We start from the raw sequence: 20,591 nt of genomic DNA, 5'->3' as shown, positions 1-20,591 counted from the left end.
AGGGTTCGATATTCGCGTCTTGCTTCTGAGGAACGTTTCGGTGTGGGCTGCTGCTGTGCTGGCTGGCTGCAGGCCACCGCGTACGTGGTGGTGGTGAGCCCTGAGGTTGTCGTGGCAGTCTTGATTGATCACGTTCTCGTCAACTTTACGGCGAGAAAACGTTTGTTGTTGGTGGTGAATCAGCGACTGTCTCGTGGGTCGCAGAGAGAGAGAGAGAGAGAGAGAGAGAGAGAGAGAGAGAGAGAGAGAGAGAGGGAGAGAGAGTAGGCTCCTGGCCCGTATCGTATCATACCCTTATTAAACAAACGTACGACTATCGGTTTAAAGACACGATACCTTGACGTCTCCTGAGCACCAATCGTAATTGTGGAGGTTGTAGTGATGTTATGCGTGATGCGTAGTCATCAGTGGATCTACAAGTTCTCGAGGAAAATCCGTAGCGTATACATATATATATTTTTTTTTCAAAAGGTTTCTGGCGGACCAACAGGAGGAGGCCGTTACGCAGAAGATGGCGTCTGCCTGGTCAACCAGGCCATAGCCTAGCTAGGTGTGTGCGACGTCTCATGATATTCTACTGTGATAGAATAATGCATTAATAATCTATGTTCTGTTCTACCTGTGTTTGACTAACTAGCTTTATTACCGTTATTTCTACTATTAATAATTATCACTGGTATTATTATTATTATTATATATATATATATATATATATATATATATATATATATATATATATATATATATATATATATATATATATATATATATATATCAGTTTACGTTGAATTTGTTACCCAGATATTATGGTGGACACTATCCTAAGGTTTCATATATACACTTCAGTATGTAAAAGCAGCAGTGTTTCCTCCAGCGGTGGGAAGAGGCAGGTGTAAGCTGATATTGGCCTCTTCAACACGTCAGCTGTGAAGGGAATGACTCAGCCACACATCACCTCCATTTATCTGATGAGATATTCATGTAGTGGCCGCCACCATCGCCACTGGGGGAAATTTGCGTAAAATACCTGGTGTTGTCTTGGTCGAATAACAACAGTATAGGGTCGCGGCGACGGAGGAGGAGGAAAGGGGGGACTGCTGTAATATAGCAAGGAAACGGCTGGAAATTGGCTGCTGCATATTTTAGACTGTAGACCCGAGTTATATGTTCTAACGTATGGTAATACACACGGGTTTGATTTGATTTGGTATTTGCACCGTGCGGGGGATTAGATACAGACGGAGAAGGTATGTATACAAGACTAACATGAAATAAACCCTCCCCAAAACACCACATAGGTTATATTTTTTTTTTCTCAACATTCGGACAGAAATTCTAAGGAAATTTAACAGTTTGATCAAGAACGATAAAACTGTGGAATGGATTCTTAAAGTTTCTTTGCGGAGGTTGAAAGGTAGGTAGCGATGTGTCACACGATTCTGTAGAGTGTTCTACCTCGCTTAGATCTCCTCCAGGCAACCACAGCGGTGGGTCCTCCTCCTCAGCTCCCGCAGAAGGCTAATGCGACAGTAGCGTGTGGGGTTGACGACTTTAGCTGGTCGGCGCCTGCAACATGATAGAAAAAAAAAAAATACATACGTATATATGCAGTGGGTTCGGATGAGCAATAATTCAGTTTTGTCATTTTGCATTTCTAAACTACACAGTGAAACGCAATGATCCATGAGACAAACACAAAAGAATATATATATATATATATATATATATATATATATATATATATATATATATATATATATATATTCTACGCATTGTTACAGCGTTTACCTTACATATGAAAAATTAGGTTCAAGAGCAGACATTTTTACGTTTTATATATATATATATATATATATATATATATATATATATATATATATATATATATATATATATAATACGAGAATTATCTTTATCGGAAGGGTAGCTATTTCTACATAAATTTTTCTAATACTTTTAGATTATCTCTCTTGCTTTAGTTTCGGAGCCAGTCATTTTCCTTATATACACCTATCTGGTCCACCTTATCTTTTTTGTGTATGCCATCTTTGTGCATGTGTATTAATTACAGTTTAGCTTTTTGGGGGGGCGTTCGTACAGTGGATTTAGCCAAGTTATTAAACATGTAAATTTCAATGTGTTATCTTCATAAGATAGCCAATGAAAATCACCGGACACGAAATCTGTTGGTTTCTTAATTCTTAAGCATTATTAACAGGTTTTCTAATACTCGTCTATAGAACTTTCGGTCGTCTTTCATTCATCAGGTTCACGTAAAAATTTTAGATTTGAAAGACTTGACAAAATATGACAACAGTGGGTCTATACATACCCTGCTAATCCATTACTATTATCCCCAATCACTTAACTCGCTCAAATATTTGTGATTGGTCTTCTTTTGGTCCTGACAGATAGTTGAAGCCTAGTCGCTTTGCGTATTTGGCATTATTACTCACTTCCATTTTCGATTCATGACGTTTTCTGTTGTAATCCCAAAGTCTGACCAAATATTTACATAATGATGCACGGTGGATGATATCTATATAACGCATCTTCGTATGAAGGATCTGTCTGGTCGTATCTTCGCTGATGTATACGTCTAAGGCTTTGGCTGGTGAAAGCCTGGTCCACCGGCCTGTTTGACGCCGCAACCTTCGTTTCTTATGTAAGCTGTGCAGCTGGCCTGCCCTGGTACACTTCAGAGGAATTAATCTTACTGATGGTGGAGATATCCAAGGGTCAGAGGTCACACACCGGACTCTGATATTCGCCTCGTATATTTAAACAACATGTAAGTCTTCCTCTCTTTTCTTACATCTGCATTTGTAAAGGCAGCTTCGGTGTAGCAAACTAAATATTCTTATTTCACCATTCTTTCTTTATTTCCTTTTATGTGTAATATCAACACAAACGCAATAAAGAAGTCGAAACATTCTCTGTCATCAGTTAACATTTGGTCATGTCTAGAGACATCCTTACTGGTGCTAACTTATATAATTGATTATATAATTACATAACTATATCATCTGTTCTTCCTTCCGTAATAATAATAAGAAAACGATTTCAACCGCCGTTTTCTTATAATTTCATTCAAAATTTCATCCCGTTTACCTTAGTATTCGGAGAACGTATTTATAGTTTTGCCTATAAATATGGCATTTCTTAAATACGAAATAGAATGCATTAAATCGTTAGATTATGAATCGACACCATCGTTACGAGGGATAATGACGTCTCAAACATACATAACGGTCAACAACAGCCAATCGCAGAATTATAGTCACTGACGATTATAAGTGGATTGGAGAGGATTAAGCGGTCATTAAGGATTAAGCGGTCATTAAGGATTAAGCGGTCATTACATGAATAAAAGAACAGTTTGGTTATAACGCTAAGCTCATCCGACAGATCCAGAAACTCACTATTGCACGAATTTCGCTATTTCTTGACTGATTACATATATATATATATATATATATATATATATATATATATATATATATATATATATATATATATATAGAGAGAGAGAGATAGATAGATAGATAGATAGATAGATAGGTTGTAGGTCATTGTATGCCCCGGCATCATGCAGACATCATGACTGGACCCTCCCACTCAAGACCCATCCTGATGGGTGACGTTAATGAGACAATCAATAACGAATTTGATGCTCATAATTCTTGCTGCGCAGACGACCATGATGATGATCATCATCATCATGATCATGATGTAATGATGATGATAATGATGATAATGATTATGATGATGATGATCATCATCATGATAATGGTGATGATGATGATGATGATATTGATGTTAGATACGCACGACGACGCGTACGACTTTGGTGGAACATGGTGTTACGACCCTTGACCTCACACTCTTAGAGTTCAGGTCAAAAGTCAAGCCAATCACACCGTAGGGTTGAGCCCGCCATGTTCATGAGGTAATCACAGTGTATTGATAATTGATAATTAGGATTACCATTACACCAGTAATTATTATGTCTACAATCAATAATATGATATCTAGACAAAATTGACATATGTTTCTGAAGATATTCAAAAACTAATGATAAAAAAACGGCTTGTGAAATGTTGTATCAACGGAGAACATGCAATGCCGAAATTGATATAATATGGCAAAATCACGTCTGGTTGAGGAATGTTCACAGCTTAAGTGCACATTAAACGTCTGTAAAACTGTGAGTATATTAAAGATTAGTTCTAAAGGAATGTTTGACAATGAGTAGCAAATTTCATATAAGGTCCCTCAATGAAGCAAAAAAAAAAAAAAAAAAAAGGTTGGTTGGTTTCATGAAGTATTAAGTAATTGGTAGAAACAGAATATATTCAACCAGCAAGATTACTCAGTAACACTGAGGGGAAAAAAAAATAGTTCTTTGAACGCGACGGTACGGTCTTCGGACATAATGATAGCATGGCGTAGCCAGGCCAGAGAACTGAGGCCGCCATCCCTCTGTGGTCGTCCTTAAGGTACAGTTCATATTCCTGAACCCCTGAGTGAAATTAGATGTATCACACCTTCCACAAGCTAGCCAATATTCGACCCTGCCGGAGCCTTACTTAGTACGCACGCCACCTTTCCCAAGACGTAGACTAAATCACCAACATTTGCAGCAGCTCACAGGAATTTGATACGAGCCACGGTGGCGTAGAGAAGACGTCAAACATTTAATGGCTTTCTCGTGACTAAGCTCATAAGCAATAAAGATGTGTGATGCTCCGTCCTCAAGTCCGGCCGCGAAAAGCTCCATCTCCTTGCGAGTAACAGATGCATTATCACGTCCTACACCACCACACGTCTGACGCCAGGGAGGGTAGAACGTATCATCCAGGCAACACTACATCATTGACGTGTGCCATTATACGCTGTGGATTTACGGATTAAGACAAGAATTTCATTTCGCGATGAACACCGACGTTGCAAGTTCTCATTCAAAACAATCCTGTCATGATTCTGTAATTACATTCAAGTCCTACATTGATGTCATGAATCCACTGTACCGTCAATGTTTGCCTCCCCCCTACCCCGAGCTCTATGCCCTTCACCCACATTATAACAGAAACACTTTGTCTACGTAGACTTGGACACATAAAGCATCTCATGTCTTACAACAGTTGCAATGAATCTTGACTCATTTTTTTTTTCACCGTGGGTTATTGAATCACTTACACCGCTCTCAACTAAATGCTTTGTTATGACTGGAAGGATGTTAAATGGGGTGCAAATTGCTTAAGCTATAAGCAATAATCTTATGTAGTCTTCCCAACATGGCTAATCCTTTGCCCTTAATCCATAAATTAAACTACGTGGTTTTTTCTTTCATCTTTTGCTTCCTGAAATAAATTTCATTTCACTCCGTACATCTCCCTAAGGTTATTTTGAACGTTTAATACGTACAGTCATGGTTAAGAGGAAAGAATGTTGCCTATTTCCCAGTAACAAGAGCTGGGAATGTATAGTGCTCAAAGACCTTTAGAAAACTTTGTCTGCATTCATATCAGCTTACAATAGAATAGCAAAAATGAAGCTGGTGTGTTACTTGACAAGATAGTTAAATATTTACATGTTCTACATAAGTTGGAGCATAATTCGCTTCTCCGTAAGGTCATGTGTAACAAGGGCCTTATATAGGTTTGAGAGCGGTATGGTTTTGGATGTATGTGGAACGCTCCATGAAAGCTTACATTAATTTCCCCCTCTTGTGGTTATAACAGTGTTAGCATCCATAATGACCCAGGCAGTCGATGGATCTAAAGTCCAATTACCCAACAGGATAATCCAAGTTTATCATCGACATTATCTCCTCCCTTTATACGTGGTTATTGAAAAAAAAAATTGACACCATCTTAATTTTCAACTTAGAAAACGATCAATTCTTTTCTCAATATTATTGGCATGAGCCTCACTTTGACCTCCCTCACCAACCGTTGGTCGAGACGTCTTCCAAACATCGCATATCTCAGCCACCGACTTCAAGACTTCTTTAACAGTATGGACTTAAGGGGAGCACACAAAGGAACTCAGTCCTTGAAGTACCGATGGTTTAAAATTAGCAATACCACTTTCGCATACTTCGCGTAAAATTCCACAACGAAAATATGGTACAGGAATATAATTATTTTACCCTTATCACATCTGTAGCTATTGACGGTATTGATTATTTTTTCGATTTTTTATCTTAAAATTATTATTTGCCCCGTTGTACACAGACACCTGTGTATCAACAGTATGTGTCCGGCGGCGGATTAGGAGTCAGCTTGGCTACGTCAGGGAGGGAGGGAGGGGGAGAGACGGCACGCTGGATGTGGCAATCAAACGTCTCATTGTTGGCCCGAGACACAGATAGGCTATGCTACGTCATAGTGTGCGTCCGTCCGAGATGCCAGTGGAAACTAAGTGGCGCACATACCGTGTGCGCCAGGGAGTGCCACAGGGGAGAGAGAGAGTGTGTGTGTGTGTGTGTGTGTGTGCGTGTGCGTGGACAACGCCACCCCCATGTACGTGTGTGACTGTACGTGTACGTGATGGTGCTGGGGGAGGACCCCCGTGCGTTTATTTACTCTGCAGCACTCAATGCTCGCCTTCACGAGGTCCCTCAGCCCAACCCACGCCTGCCATTCTCCACCTTCCAGGGCATGACCGTTACATGCCCACTTGGCCTCCCTCAGGTCCGTACTCTTAATTTTCGTACATGTACACAGCACACGTACATACAGTTAATATCAGGATCGAGTAGAATATTTAATTCTATGGTGGAAGTGTCGATTCCTTTCTGTACGCACGGTTGGCAGCCGTGGGTAGGAGGACTTGGGCAGGTTGCTGGGAGGGACTTTCATCCTCATATCTCAGTACAATTAATCCTACACTCCTTTTGGGCAAACTATGTAGGATTTATTTCCTGCAGTCGCCCCTCGAAAGCGGGTTTATTACAGGTCCAAACTTACCCTGTTGTTTTAATGCATTTAAAAAAGAGAATTGACCGACTGGTCGTTTACCGCGTCCGAATAAGTAGTTGTATAGTAAGGAGAACCATTATGACTAAACAGTAATCGACAGAAATAATACGGATGATAAATGATGAAACATTTATTGCACGATACCCACTAGGGTACGAGAGAGAGAGAGAGAGAGAGAGACAGTATGAATGCTACAACAGAATCACTCATGGTAAACCCAATCCACTGTAAACCGACCCAGAAACTTGAGTTATTCCTCATAAAATATTTTGTAGTTGAGACTCCGGGGGAGAGGTGAGGGCATGAGCGGCAGGCGAGGGAGGGCTGGCTGTAGTGGATGTGTGTGCTGGTGGCGTGAGACAGGTGACGACCGCCGCCTGATAGCGTGAGACCTGCCTTGTTTATGGCCGCCGCCCAGGGCTGGTGGCATCTTCACAATCTTCTTGTTCTTAACCTATTTTTCTCTTCTTCTTCCTCTTTTTCCCCCCGTCTACCACATCCTGAACATCTCGTGTGGCGTCCTTTGATAAGTCTGTGCGTCTTATCGCAGTGACGTTTATTGGCGTCGCGGTGAAATGAGAATAAGACGCAAATAGCCAATCGACGCACACAAACTTCAGTGTTGTTTACACAGTGGGTAGTGCACATCTTTGGACCATTTTATTGCTAGGCTGCTATTTATTACTCGGCATCAACAGCGGCCAATGTAAACTTTATGACTTTAATTTTTCGTCTAAATGAACATGGAGAAAGCTTGTATTTTTGCCACCGGGGATGTCATTACCAGTCACAACATTAACTAGTTCCTAGTTTATGATGATCTAAATTATGATGGAGCGTCGCGGTTGTGAGAATATGAATCATAAGTGGAGGTGTTCGCGTGGCTCTGCCTAAGAATTAATTTAGATTAACTTATGCTGATTGTAAGGGGAAGGCTGGTAGCTAACCTGACCCACCAAGCATCTGGGGCAGGCAAACATCATAATGCGTGGAAACATAACATGTGACGAAGGTATATATATATATATATATATATATATATATATATATATATATATATATATATATATATATATATATATACAGAAGAATTTTCCGAAGTATGATTTCATACAATTATGTGGCCCGATGTATGATATGGATCCATCACATCAAAAGTTATGTCTTGGAGAAAAGTATATATATTATATTGATTAATTCTGTATATATTAATTTTTCGTACACATGCATCGACCCAGAAACTCTCATATTTATCATAAAGATATTTGTAGCTGAGACATAGGGTGAGAGGAGCGACCTCTTCTGTATGTGGCTCTGAAGATCTTCTGGATCTAGATTTTCCAAATCACGTCTTGAAGTGGCGTTCACATGAGACAGATTCACCTGGGTTTGGTGACTTGTAAGAAGAAGATGTGACGAATTTATTGTTCCAACACATCCTGTAGGAGGAAGTGCAGAGGTTGCGAACGCCTGGGAATTAGGCCCGATTGACCACTTGATGCACCAAGTTCTATGAGATGTCAAATGTTTACAGTGGGCAAAGTTAGGATACTTCTCCGATATATGGGGCTGAACATTTCTGTGTGTGTAGATATACTCTTCATTTTGCTCTCTAACTGCTATTTACATACGTCTACTTACTGCATCTTTGACACGAGATTTCTTATTATGCTTATTCATTTTTGCCTCCAACGCCGTCTTGAGAGAAATGAAAATGTATCGTGGAAGTTTACATATATATTTTTTTTCTTACGTTGGAGACACTAGTCACACATACAGAAGTCCACATCATGGCCGGGCCTTGATAATGAAAGGGAAAAAGAAGAGGGAAGGGAATGTATTTACGCAGTTTGGAAGAATTAAAAAACTTAGTATGAAAAATCTGAGGACTGACGTGATTTTAGGTGACCGATGTGTGAGTGGGTGCGGTAAGACGGGGCACTGATTCCTAGGGTACGACAATACGACCTTTGAGTACGATGGTTCAGTCCTTTGAGCACGACGTTACAACCCGGAGGCACAACGGCCTCAGATCATAAGTCATGTTTGTTATATACTCAGAGGTCGTACTATCGTACTTAAAGGTCGTACCATCGTGCTTAAGGGTCGCACCGTCGTGCTTAAGGGTCGCACCGTCGTGCTTAAGGGTCGTAGTTGTCATGATTAATGACAGTATCGCGTTACTCAAGGGAGGAAGGCTCAGATACTCACGAACAGCGCTGGTAACAGTGTCTTACAATTATACGATAGCACTAAATTATATCCCCCTCAAAGTTGGAATTCGACCGTTTTCTGCATGCACTCTTCCCACAGCTAGGTACCCTCCACCCCAGCTATCAATTCGTTTACTGTGTAATTTTAGCGAATAAAGAATTTAAAACTTGCACAGAAAACTTACAATCATCGCAACTGTAAATGAAATACAGATATATATATATATATATATATATATATATATATATATATATATATATATATATATATATATATATATATATATATATATATTGCCTCATATTCGCAGCCATTTTTTTTATTTCATTGTTTACCAAATTGTCTCATAATGAAAAATATGCATTTTGCCATTCCGGATGATTTGTATTTTTTGATCTCGATTGAAATTAGCACAGTTCATTAAATACCACTTGTTCATATGATATAATAATGTGATGACATTTTATCTTGTTCAGCTGACAGTGATTATGAAACACCTGGGTTGACCTACACTTCCAACTTTACTCTCATTTTCATCTCTTTTTCTCTCATGCTTTTCTGTTGTCGTTCTCCCAAGATTTCTCTTATAGTTTCGTGTTTCTAGAACCCGTCCCTCCGTTATCTCCAGTCAACACTTCCAAGAACCCTTCAAAGAAAGAATAAAACTTCCAAATTCTGTACCTATGCAAGAGACGTCATTGAAATTACTTGATGCACAAATTCACGAAAAAGTATCAGAATTTATTTTCATTCTTCATTGATGTATCAGTAGAAATACGAACCTGCCTGCTTAATGGTGGTGTAGATTAAATCAGCAGTTAACCTCTGAGTTATTCAGAACAACGTGGTTCGTGGTGTTAATGATATAACGACAGTTATAATTTTAGTTATGGAGGGCGTGCCATAGCCTAGCAGCACTCGTGGGTCGCATCCGACCACCACCAACGCCAGCCTCTGGCTAGCCTCGCCTGGCGCTGCTAATCTTATGAAAACCTCACACCCAGGCCAGGGGTAATTGGCCGCCTTGTTAACAAGCGTCTTCTCGTCTGCTGCCCTTCAGGACCATGCTTCATGGGTAGTTTAACCTGTCTTCTCTCCCTTGTTACAGGTGCTAGTTCGAACGGTTGAGGTTTAGGTGAATCATGGTTGGTTTAATGGGCCATTCGCCGCTCGGCCATAGGTCGGTCTGGACTCACACTTGCGTAGCTTAATCTCTCACACAAGCGTATGAGAAATGTCAGGGTCGACCAACCAGATCTAGTGGTATGTATGTCTCTGGTGTTGGCAGTAGATAACTTGGTCCTTCCATGTACGGTTTTTGGGTATAACACGCTGAAATACGATCGTAGAGCACGACGATGCCGACCCTCGAGAATGTCTTTACGACCCTTGAACACAATCATCACACGATCCTTGGGGGGGCCCCACTGAGGTACAGTCCTCAAGTATGATAGTACAGTCCTTTACGCACAGTGGGACAATCCTTAGGCACGATTACACGACCCTTGAACCAGGTGGCACAATCCTTGATCACGGCTCTGCGACCTTTGAGCACGACGGTGCAATCCTTGGGCATGAGGTTACGACCCTTGAATGCGAGAACTTGACCTTTGGCCTTTGACGTGACCATTCTAAGGGTCAGGTCAGACATCACGCTATCATACCCCCCCGAAGTCTCGTAGCGTCGTGCTCAAAGGGTCGTGGAAAATGGGTTTATGAAAAGGGTTTAACGAACGTATCTTATTCATTTACTCGAGTTTTCTGCAAGTTGGGTTTATTGATCTCTTGGTTGATTTAAATAAATTTTTTTTTTCGTTCACGCTCGTACACCCAAACAAAGCCTCTGATTGGTTGGTTATTTGGATTTTGTAATAGCCTATTAGTCGCTACGAGGGTCATTAAGGCGGCCAACTGCAAGTTACAACCACAAAGAGAAAAATCATGTTGAAAATTGTCAGGTGACGAAGAAAATTATATAAATTCATTCACTCCCCCTTCTGTGTGTGTATGTGTCCCTCGTTTTTCTGACGGCGTAGCTGCATGTAACGAAAACATTGTTTTAAGCGACTTTACCAAATACGCTTTGCAGTTTTGTACATTATTTTGCATGCTGTTATCGCCTGTTGTTCGCTGCAGATAGCGCTAATCTTATATTTATTACTTCAGGCTGTAATGGTATATTTTACGTTGTTAAGTTCTGACGACGGTTGTGCTCCAGCACGGAATTTCGACTTGGTGAAGCCACGGCGTTTTTTATATTTCGCTCATGTTAATCTTAAAATATTCAGATGTGGGGCTTACTATGATGTTCTATCATTCATATAAAGCACGTAACATGAATGTTAATAAAGATGTAGATTTAGATTTTTTTTGATACGTCCTCTTTTGGTATTCTTACACAAATAAATTAATCGCCTAATTATTTTTGCTTTTTTTGTAGAAGAAGGGAGAGAAAAAAATCAGTTTATTTCTCTTGAGACTTATTTTTCCGGCCATTTTTTGACAATCAGATGACCGAATATGTAGCTAAGGAAAGATGTTTTGAGGCCTTGGACGATATATTTTTCCGTGGTTAGGATATATATATATATATATATATATATATATATATATATATATATATATATATATATATATATATATATATATACTGAGAGCACGAAGTATGTGGTAATATTATATGTGAAGATACAATAAAAATATCAATATTGTGTTGGCAAAGGAGACTGACATTATTGCTTCCCCTCCCTTAGTAAATCAGACAAATTCTTCCTTTCATGCTTTTCTTTGTTCATTCCAACTCAGCCTCTAACTAGTCAACGAGAACATGTAGTCATTAAGGGCATGTAGTAAAAGTGTGTGTGTGTGGCGTTAGAATTATCCTGATTATCATAAAAACACAAGTGTTTAGGATTTTCTGTTGTTGGTTATAATTATTTCACGTTGACGGCCTTAATGACTGTGGCAATGAATAGGCTTAATTCCCAACGTATATATAGTTCTTTCTTCAAGTGTAACTACTTATTACCCATTAGTAACGATATTTGGTTTAAAGGCCATTCAGCAGTGGGAGAACTTAAATCCAACGCCATCACTCGTTCGGCCTGCCTGGAGACCCATACACGCTGTGTAAAGCGTGTGTATGTTGGTCTTGGGATGATCTTGACCCCCAACACCTTAAGAAGGTGCTGACTGCGGCCTTAAATGTTTTCCCTTGGCATTCGATAGACCGTAATAAGGTCCCGGATCACCAAGCGACTACGTAAAGGGTGGGAGTCATGAGAGAGACGTTGCTTCCCACCAAGAGGGAGTCGTCAGCGGTAACTCGAGTTGTTTGTGGTTAGGATGACCGTCTCGCAACATAAACAATGAGCCATACATCACAGACCTCGTCTTGCACAACAACAGATGAAAATACGATGCTTATCATTTACATTTTTTTTTTTTTCAGGGAGCGTACTTTGAAAGAAATATTTTACGATAAATTACTATTAATGAATAAGCACCGAAATATTCATACGAAACGTTTGTCAGCAAGATTATTTTGATTCTAGAGCATAAATACCAGATGACGTATTCAGCTGGTCTATGTTTGGTTAACGTAAATTTGGTTGAAAAAATTGAAGTGATTGTAGAATGATATATTTTGCTATGAGTTGTCCTTAGGCGTTTGATACAAGGTTTTCTGGCATGGATATGATTTACGTCTTATTGAATTTTTTTTTTTTTTCAGTTCATCATAGTACTTTTTACTTCTGAGAAAGACCGAATATTTTTAGAACTATGAATAGTTAAAAGACGTCCATCATTCAAATCAAAGCTCAGAAAAATTCTTCCAAAAGTTTCAGGTTAGGAATTTTTGACATACACTTGTCAATATCGCAAGAAAATCATTGAGTCATCTGTATTCTTATAGAGGGAAATACTCAAATATTTTGGTCAGACAATTATGTCATAGGTGGTCGTAGACATTCTTGCATACTGGGGTGTATAACACACTGTCTAGGTATTACTACCGAACACACATTTGATTCACAGTCACATGAAAAAAGAAATGACATACACAAAGAGTTGTTCAGCCTTCGTAACATACGGTCAAGTCATTCACACAATGTTGAATCAACACTTAATCAACATTCACAGTGGACAGTGTACCACCTCTGTCATGCAAGTTAGGCTGACAGGTCGACATTTACACCTATGATTTACATTTCATGTAAATAAACCCCTTCCCGATGCTCTGTCTCGCTAAACCTTCAACTCCGGTCAGGTAACAAGATAGTCTCATGTCTCCAAACACCTTTCATCCTGTGAGCGTGTATGTGTTCTGAGAATTACCCTCAGCAACAGGTGTTGAAGGGTTCTCGATTGGCTGATATAACTTGGACGATGACGGCCTTGGAAGACCCCTGCCAGTTGATAGGCCCTAAAGACCAACCAACCAACGGGCGTTTCAACGAGTGTTCCACCGTTGCCTGCTGGGTTTAAACGAAAGTCGGGCTCTAGACATTTCTCTTTACGTAATAAGGGAGGGATGGTTCGCCCCGTTGGCCTGGGGGAAAGACTAGGGTTTCACATGTCGCCAGCGCGGGTGATTGTCTCCTGTCTGTCAGGGTTAAACCTCTGTAGGATCGAGGTTGTCTTAAGGATTATTGAGGATGTCTTTGAGCGCGTACCTGCAATTGCCTTGAGCGTTCCTTCAGGACAGCATAGAGAGGTTTCCGTCTCTTTGGTCAAAGGTAGGTCATCTGTCGCTGCCTTACGATGGTTTCGTAAGGTAGACACCCCGCAGCTGAGTCTGGCACCTTACCTTACCTTACCTTACGTATACCTTACGATGGTTTGGGAGGTCTTCTACCCTCACAGCTGGGTCTGGGACCTTACCTTACCTTACGTATACCTTACGATGGTTTGGGAGGCCTTCTACCCCTCACAGCTGGGTCTGGCACCTTACCTTACCTTACGTATACCTTACGATGGTTTGGGAGGTCTTCTACCCTCACCGCTGGGTCTGGGACCTTACCTTACGTATACCTTACAATGGTTTGGGAGGTCTTCTACCCCCCACAGCTGGGTGTAGGACCTTACCTTACTTACGTATACCTTACAATGGTTTGGGAGGCCTTCTACCCCCACAACTGGGTCTGGGATCAAGCTGTTCTATTGATCCTCTGTTCAGTCAGGCTGTTAGGGGTATCATACCACATACAATCTGCCATAATGATTCATATACTAGGATCCATGTAGAATTTAGTTACTGTGCAGGAATTTACAGTGTGGACCAAATAGAAAGTTATCGATTTAGGATGAGTCTCACCGTACCAACAGAAGATTTGCCACTGCTCTGTAAACAGAAGAACCACTCGTGTTTGATCTTACCAGCCAGACGGTGCTTGGTGTCATGTATAGTGGATGGTGAGTCGCGATGAGCGTACGTCCTATGATAGTAGAGACCATGTCATTATACCATCACACGTTCTTTTAAGATCAAGAACGTGTGTTTGGTGACAGCATATGTTTATCATAGCAGAGAACGTCTGTAAAGAGAGAGAGAGAGAGAGAGAGAGAGAGAGAGAGAGAGAGAGAGAGAGAGAGAGAGAGAGAGAGAGAGTAAATGTTGACAGATTAAGACAACAAATCGTTATCTCTTTATTGACGAAGATAAGAAGAGATAACAGAACAACATCCATCACAAACAAAGGTCAGCAGGTTTGAAGATAACGAATTAACATCCTTACGTTATCGGGTAAACAGAGAGATGACGGAACGATAGCGGTGCGTTCCCTTGGACGCAGAGACGACGGAACGATAGCGGTGCGTTCCCTTGGACACAGAGATGACGGAACGATAGCGGTGCGTTCCCTTGGACGCAGAGATGGCGGAACGATAGTGGTGCGTTCCCTTGGACGCAGAGACGACGGAACGATAGCGGTGCGTTCCCTTCGACGCAGAGATGGCGGAACGATAGCGGTGCGTTCCCTTGGACGCAGAGACGACGGAATGGCGTTCCCTTGAACGCAGAGATGACGGAATGGCGTTCCCTTGGACGCAGAGACGACGGAATGGTGGCGGTGCGTTCCCTTGGACGCAGAGACAAAGGGAACAGCGTCTGTTCCGTATGATACAGATCCGTCACTCGTGGACACTCGTTAGCGAAGCGAATGATGGAAACTACCCAGTGGTGATTATACTAACCCCCCCCCCCCACCCTTGTGAGTACGACCGGTGCGACCATTGAGTATCATGTGTACGACACCTTAAAAAGACGATGGGTACGTACGTTCCTCGAGCACGACCGTGCGACCCTTGAGATGGATGAAGGTACGACCCATGATCGCGAACGCGCGCACGACCCTCGAGATCGACGAAGGTACGACCTTTCATCACCAAGATTACGTACGACCCTTGAGTACAATGATCTGACCTTTGACCTTACTTCTTACGTACGTCGCATGACACATTACATCCGTGAGTGTGAGGTACCTCGGGAAAATCACGGTAATCGTATGTATTACATACCAGAGAGAGAGAGAGAGAGAGAGAGAGAGAGAGAGAGAGAGAGAGAGAGAAGGGGAGGGCTTTCATGTATATTGTATGACCAGAGACGTCACATGATGTGTATAATGTATGACCGGAGTCATCACGTGATGTGTATAGTGTCAGTACGTCCCCGATGTATATTGTACAACGCTTTCCTTATAGTATATTGGGAATCTGCAGAAATTCAAGTGAACTAATTTGACAGAGTGCCATTTTGTGCCACAAGGCCATTTGACACAGTGTCACTTGATGAAATGACATTTGAATAATGCCATTTAACACTGTGCCGTTTTAAACAGCATGCCATTCAACACAGTGTCATTTAACGCAGTGCCACTTTAACACAATGCCATTTAACGTAATTCTATTTCTATGAATGCCATTTGATATAGTGCCATTTAACGTAATACTGTTTCACTCAATGCCATTTAATACAATGCCATTTAACGTAATACTGTTTCACTCAATGCCATTTGATACAATGCCATTTAACGTAATTCTGTTTCACTCAATGCCATTTGATACAATGCCATTTAACGTAATGCTGTTTCGCTCCGTGCCATTTGATACAGTGCCAATTTAAGCAAAAACATGGCATAAGCCCTACGTACATAGGCTTGGCTAAGGGTTCCGCCTGGCCGTTCCTAGGGTTTTGTGAACCCCCGTTACCTAGGCTCTGTAGAGCCTGGGAGAGCCTTTATTACTTCATTAGAACCCAGGCCCCGTAATAACCTCCCGCGGCGGCCATAAAAAATGGTGAAGATGAGGAATGGATGTGTGTGTGGGGCTGGCTCATACTTGCGGCCGGGCCCACGCTGAAGGGCGGCGGCCCCACACACCCACAGTGGGAGGCACGTCTCTATGGGAGGGAGTGCCTCTCTACCCCCGCGTCCCAGCGTGGCTTTCTCCTGCCCCGAGAGCCCCAATTAGAGTGGTGATGTGAAGGGGACAGTTGATTCCTTGTTTCCCTTCGCCACACTCCCTCCACACTCCGCTCCCTCCACGCCCCACTCCCTCCACGCCCTCTGTGTATGCTCCCTCCAGCGCACCGTTAGAATGCTGGCCCCACACTGTACCTGTGCGTATTTTTGTACACCTTGTGCACATAATGTAACACTATGTACACATGAAGTACCCTTGTGTAGGTGTAATTACCTTGTGTGTAATCACCTATATATGTACAGTACTGGGAGGGAGTTCTGCACTCGTGAGGGGCTCCTCGTCTCTGAACTTTCTCCAGCAAGAAGAGTTTGAAGACGGTGTAATTTGCCAAGGTATATATTGTCCATGGTCTGTTGTAACATTACTAACAGTGTTAGTATGTTTTGTGTATCATCATTGCTCTGTGTGTTTAGGAATCTCCTGTCTGTATGGGGTTAGGTATTTACCTTTTATTTGGTATTTACACCAGCGTGTCATTCCTGCTGTCCTTCGTCTCCTCCGTCGGAGAGAGGGATTCTTATGGGTCCTTCGGCCAGTTCAGGCCCCACGTGTCGCTTTCCTCTGTCCGTGTGTTGTGTCCACCCACACCGCACGTACGTTGTGTCCGTGTGTTGTGTCCACCCACACCGCACGTAGGATGTGTCCGTGTGTTGTACCCACCCACACCGTACGTACGATGTGTACTGGCCTCCACCTACCTTCTAGATGATGAGACAGGTGGCTTCAGTGTGTACGTCAAGTGGCTTTCGGCTGTGTGTTGCAGTGGGTCAGTGTTCGTGTGGCGGGGTGTGTCTGCACACGCCAAGTCCTCTGTCATGTGCAGGTGCTGCCGTGTGCTCCCAAGTGTGCTGGATGATTGAGTACGGGGTGGTCCCCCCCCCCCCTCTCTCTCTCTCTCTCTCTCTCTCTCTCTCTCTCTCTCTCTCTCTCTCTCTCTCTCTCTCTCTCTCTATGAGTGAAGTGGTCCCTCTCTGTACCTTCTATGTACTTGAAGTGTTCCTTCTATGTACCTGAAGTGGTCCTTATATGTACTTGAAGTGGTCCTTCTATGTACCTGAAGTGGTCCTTCTGTGTACCTGAAGTGTTCCTTCTATGTACCTAGTGGTCCTTCTCTCTACCTGAAGTGGTCCTTCTATGTACCTGAAGTGTTCCTTCTATGTATCTAATGGTCCCTCTCTCTACCTGAAGTGATCCTTCTATGTACCTGAAGTGGTCCTTCTATGTACCTAAAGTGGTCCATCTCTCTACCTGAAGTGGTCCTTCTATGTACCTGTATTGGTCCCACTCTGTACCTGAAGTGACCCAACATGTGTGTAATGATCCCACATGTACACACGCAAATACACATCCACTCACACATGCTTACATGTAGACATGCGACATTCGTATACACGCACACGAGAACCATTTGTACGGAGTACACAGTAGAACGTGTACACGGTGCACACGGTGCTTCATGAGAGAATTAAATACAGATTCATAAGGAGGAGAAACGTACATGAGTGGAGCAAAACAGATGGTGTAAAAGATGGCCAGAAAGAGTTTAATTATATGACAAACCAACATTATGAGTAGCCCAAAAGATATTATGAGGAGAAATGATGAGTAAACTCGAGAATAATAGTTTCCCGTGGGACCAAGGAGGTAGTATGAGAGGAGACCTGTTAGAAATGAGGAGTGGAACTTAGATGACATTATGAGGAAGGGGGCCAATGAGATCTAGTTTTATGAGGGAGCCAAGAGAGAAAAAAAGGCCTCATAACGGAGAGTAAATGCACTTTATTGACGATAAGGCTGTAGACTCAATTAGAATCATTTTGGAATGGATTATATAAGTGTGAGGGGAAATCACTTGGAACTCATGAAGGAATTAAGATGGCAATGGATGAGGTGAAAGTAGACATTATGAGATGAGGCAAGTAGATAGTACGGGAGAGTGGTGAGGCGAGTAGACGTTATGAGGACAACCCTCATCAGAGGGGAGTTATGTTGGGAGTGGGGTGAGGGGAGTGGGGTGTGGGGTGAGGGGAGTGGGGTGTGGGGTGAGGGGGTGAGAAGGACATAAAGAAATACTTAAGGATGGAGGGAAGGGTTGGTGCTGAGGGGGACCTGGGGGGGGGGGGTGGTCCTGGTGAGGGGTGAGTAGACATGAGTGTTGGGGAGATAAGGGGGAGAGGGTCCGGAGGAAGGGGGACAAGTGTGCACCAGATGAGGCGTCCTGCTCCCTGCTCCTACTGCCTCTCTCTCTCTCTCTCTCTCTCTCTCTCTCTCTCTCTCTCTCTCTCTCTCTCTCTCTCTCTCTCTCTCTCTCTCTCTCTCTCTCGTAGCGCCCAGCAGCCACTCTCTACAAAAGGTGTTTTTTTCTGAGGTGTTGGCCGCTCGCCTCTGTACCTCCTCTAGCAGCTCTACGCTAACTCTAGCAGGAAGGCAGATCCAAAGTGGACTCTATATTTAGAGAGCGAATGAACTAAGGGGACCCCGTTTAAGAAAACGCGATGCGTGTGTGTGTGTGTGTGTGTGTGTGTGTGTGTGTGTGTGTGTGTGTTATGGTGGTACTGGGGTGAACTGGGAACTTCTGCTTGGTGTAGATGGAGGCCGCTGGTTGTGGGAGAAAAAAAAATTGTTGGAGATTTGATGACGTGGATGTGATTATTCCTGGAGGTGTTGGAGATAGATGGTTAGGGTGATGGAGATGGATGACGGTGGTGTTATGAGGTTGGTGGAGGTGATGGGGATGAACGACTGGGTTTGGTGGAGATGAGTTAGGGTATTGTTGGAGCTTTGTGGCCGGGCTAGGCTGGACGAGGTGGTGGAGTTCGCCAACATTGCTGGAAGTTCATGATGGAAGCGGTGTTGGTAGTGGTGGCGATATTGGTGGAGATTCGTGAGGGATTTATTGTTGGAGTTGGTGGTGATGCTGGGGAGAGGAGGAAGAGCAGGAAGGAAGGAGGAGAAAATGTATGTACGATGTTGGAGAATTATGGTGGTGGAGTTGGAGACGCATCATGTTATTCTTCTTGTTGGAGGTTAATGAGCAGTAAGGAGTGTTGGAGAAAGAGTGAGTGTTGGCTTTAATGACTAATATGGATGTTGGAGAAGGATGACGATTTTCTCTGTTTTTACACAAATGTTGGAGGTACTGTGGGGGGGGAAAATGCCCCATACACCATACGTTTACGACACCTGTGTATGTAAAAGATTTACACCACCACTCTCATAAATCAAAAAAAAGAAAATCCTGTAAATCCTCTTTTACTATTGTATTTCGAATTATAATTTATATAACAAAGATAATGGGATGTTAAACAACAAAATATAATTTGCATGATTACATTTCCCTAACTATGCATAATGTGATTAAAACTTTTATTAAGATGAAACCAGAAAGACTTATCATTGTTATGTTAGGAAAAACTTTTTCACTAACAGATGTAAACACGTCCAGCTTGGCAGCAACATGGATATGCAAATTTGCAGTGTTAAACATATATGTTAATGAGAAGGAGTAATGAGCACTGGCAGGCAGACATCTAGATCAAGGGGGGGGGGGTTAGTTTAGGGTTTAAAAGGGGGGGGCGCCCCATTCGACATAGCCCTGGGACATGTAATTACTGGCATTGAGCGAAATGTCTGCATTTGAAATAAGGTCATTAATCATATCTTAAATACTCCTCTCAAGTGGGTCTGTCCCTATCATTGCGTTACATAGAATTATATAGATACACAGACCACACAGACCTCCCAGACCACACAGACCATAAGCTTCAAGCGAGGGGGGGGGGGGTGTCTGACCTTAGCGTTATTTAAAGTACTAGTTATTATCTCTTTATCTCTCTTATCAGTGACCGCCCGAGTGACGGCTGTGGAATTATGTACAGTAAATAGTACACAGAGGTTCTACCCATAGTA

General features: G+C 42.3%; 1 protein-coding gene across 3 annotated transcripts in view; it reads left to right on the top strand.

Annotated features, from left to right (window-relative positions):
* Nucleotides 1–20,591, top strand: part of eya (eya transcriptional coactivator and phosphatase 2) — a 271,419-nt gene that overhangs the window by 99,035 nt on the left and 151,793 nt on the right. The gene's annotated exons all lie outside the window — the stretch shown is intronic.

The sequence above is a fragment of the Panulirus ornatus genome, chromosome 4, assembly GCF_036320965.1.
Source record: "Panulirus ornatus isolate Po-2019 chromosome 4, ASM3632096v1, whole genome shotgun sequence".
Classification (NCBI taxonomy): Eukaryota; Metazoa; Arthropoda; class Malacostraca; order Decapoda; family Palinuridae; genus Panulirus; species Panulirus ornatus.
This window is presented reverse-complemented; position numbering and strand designations above follow the sequence as displayed.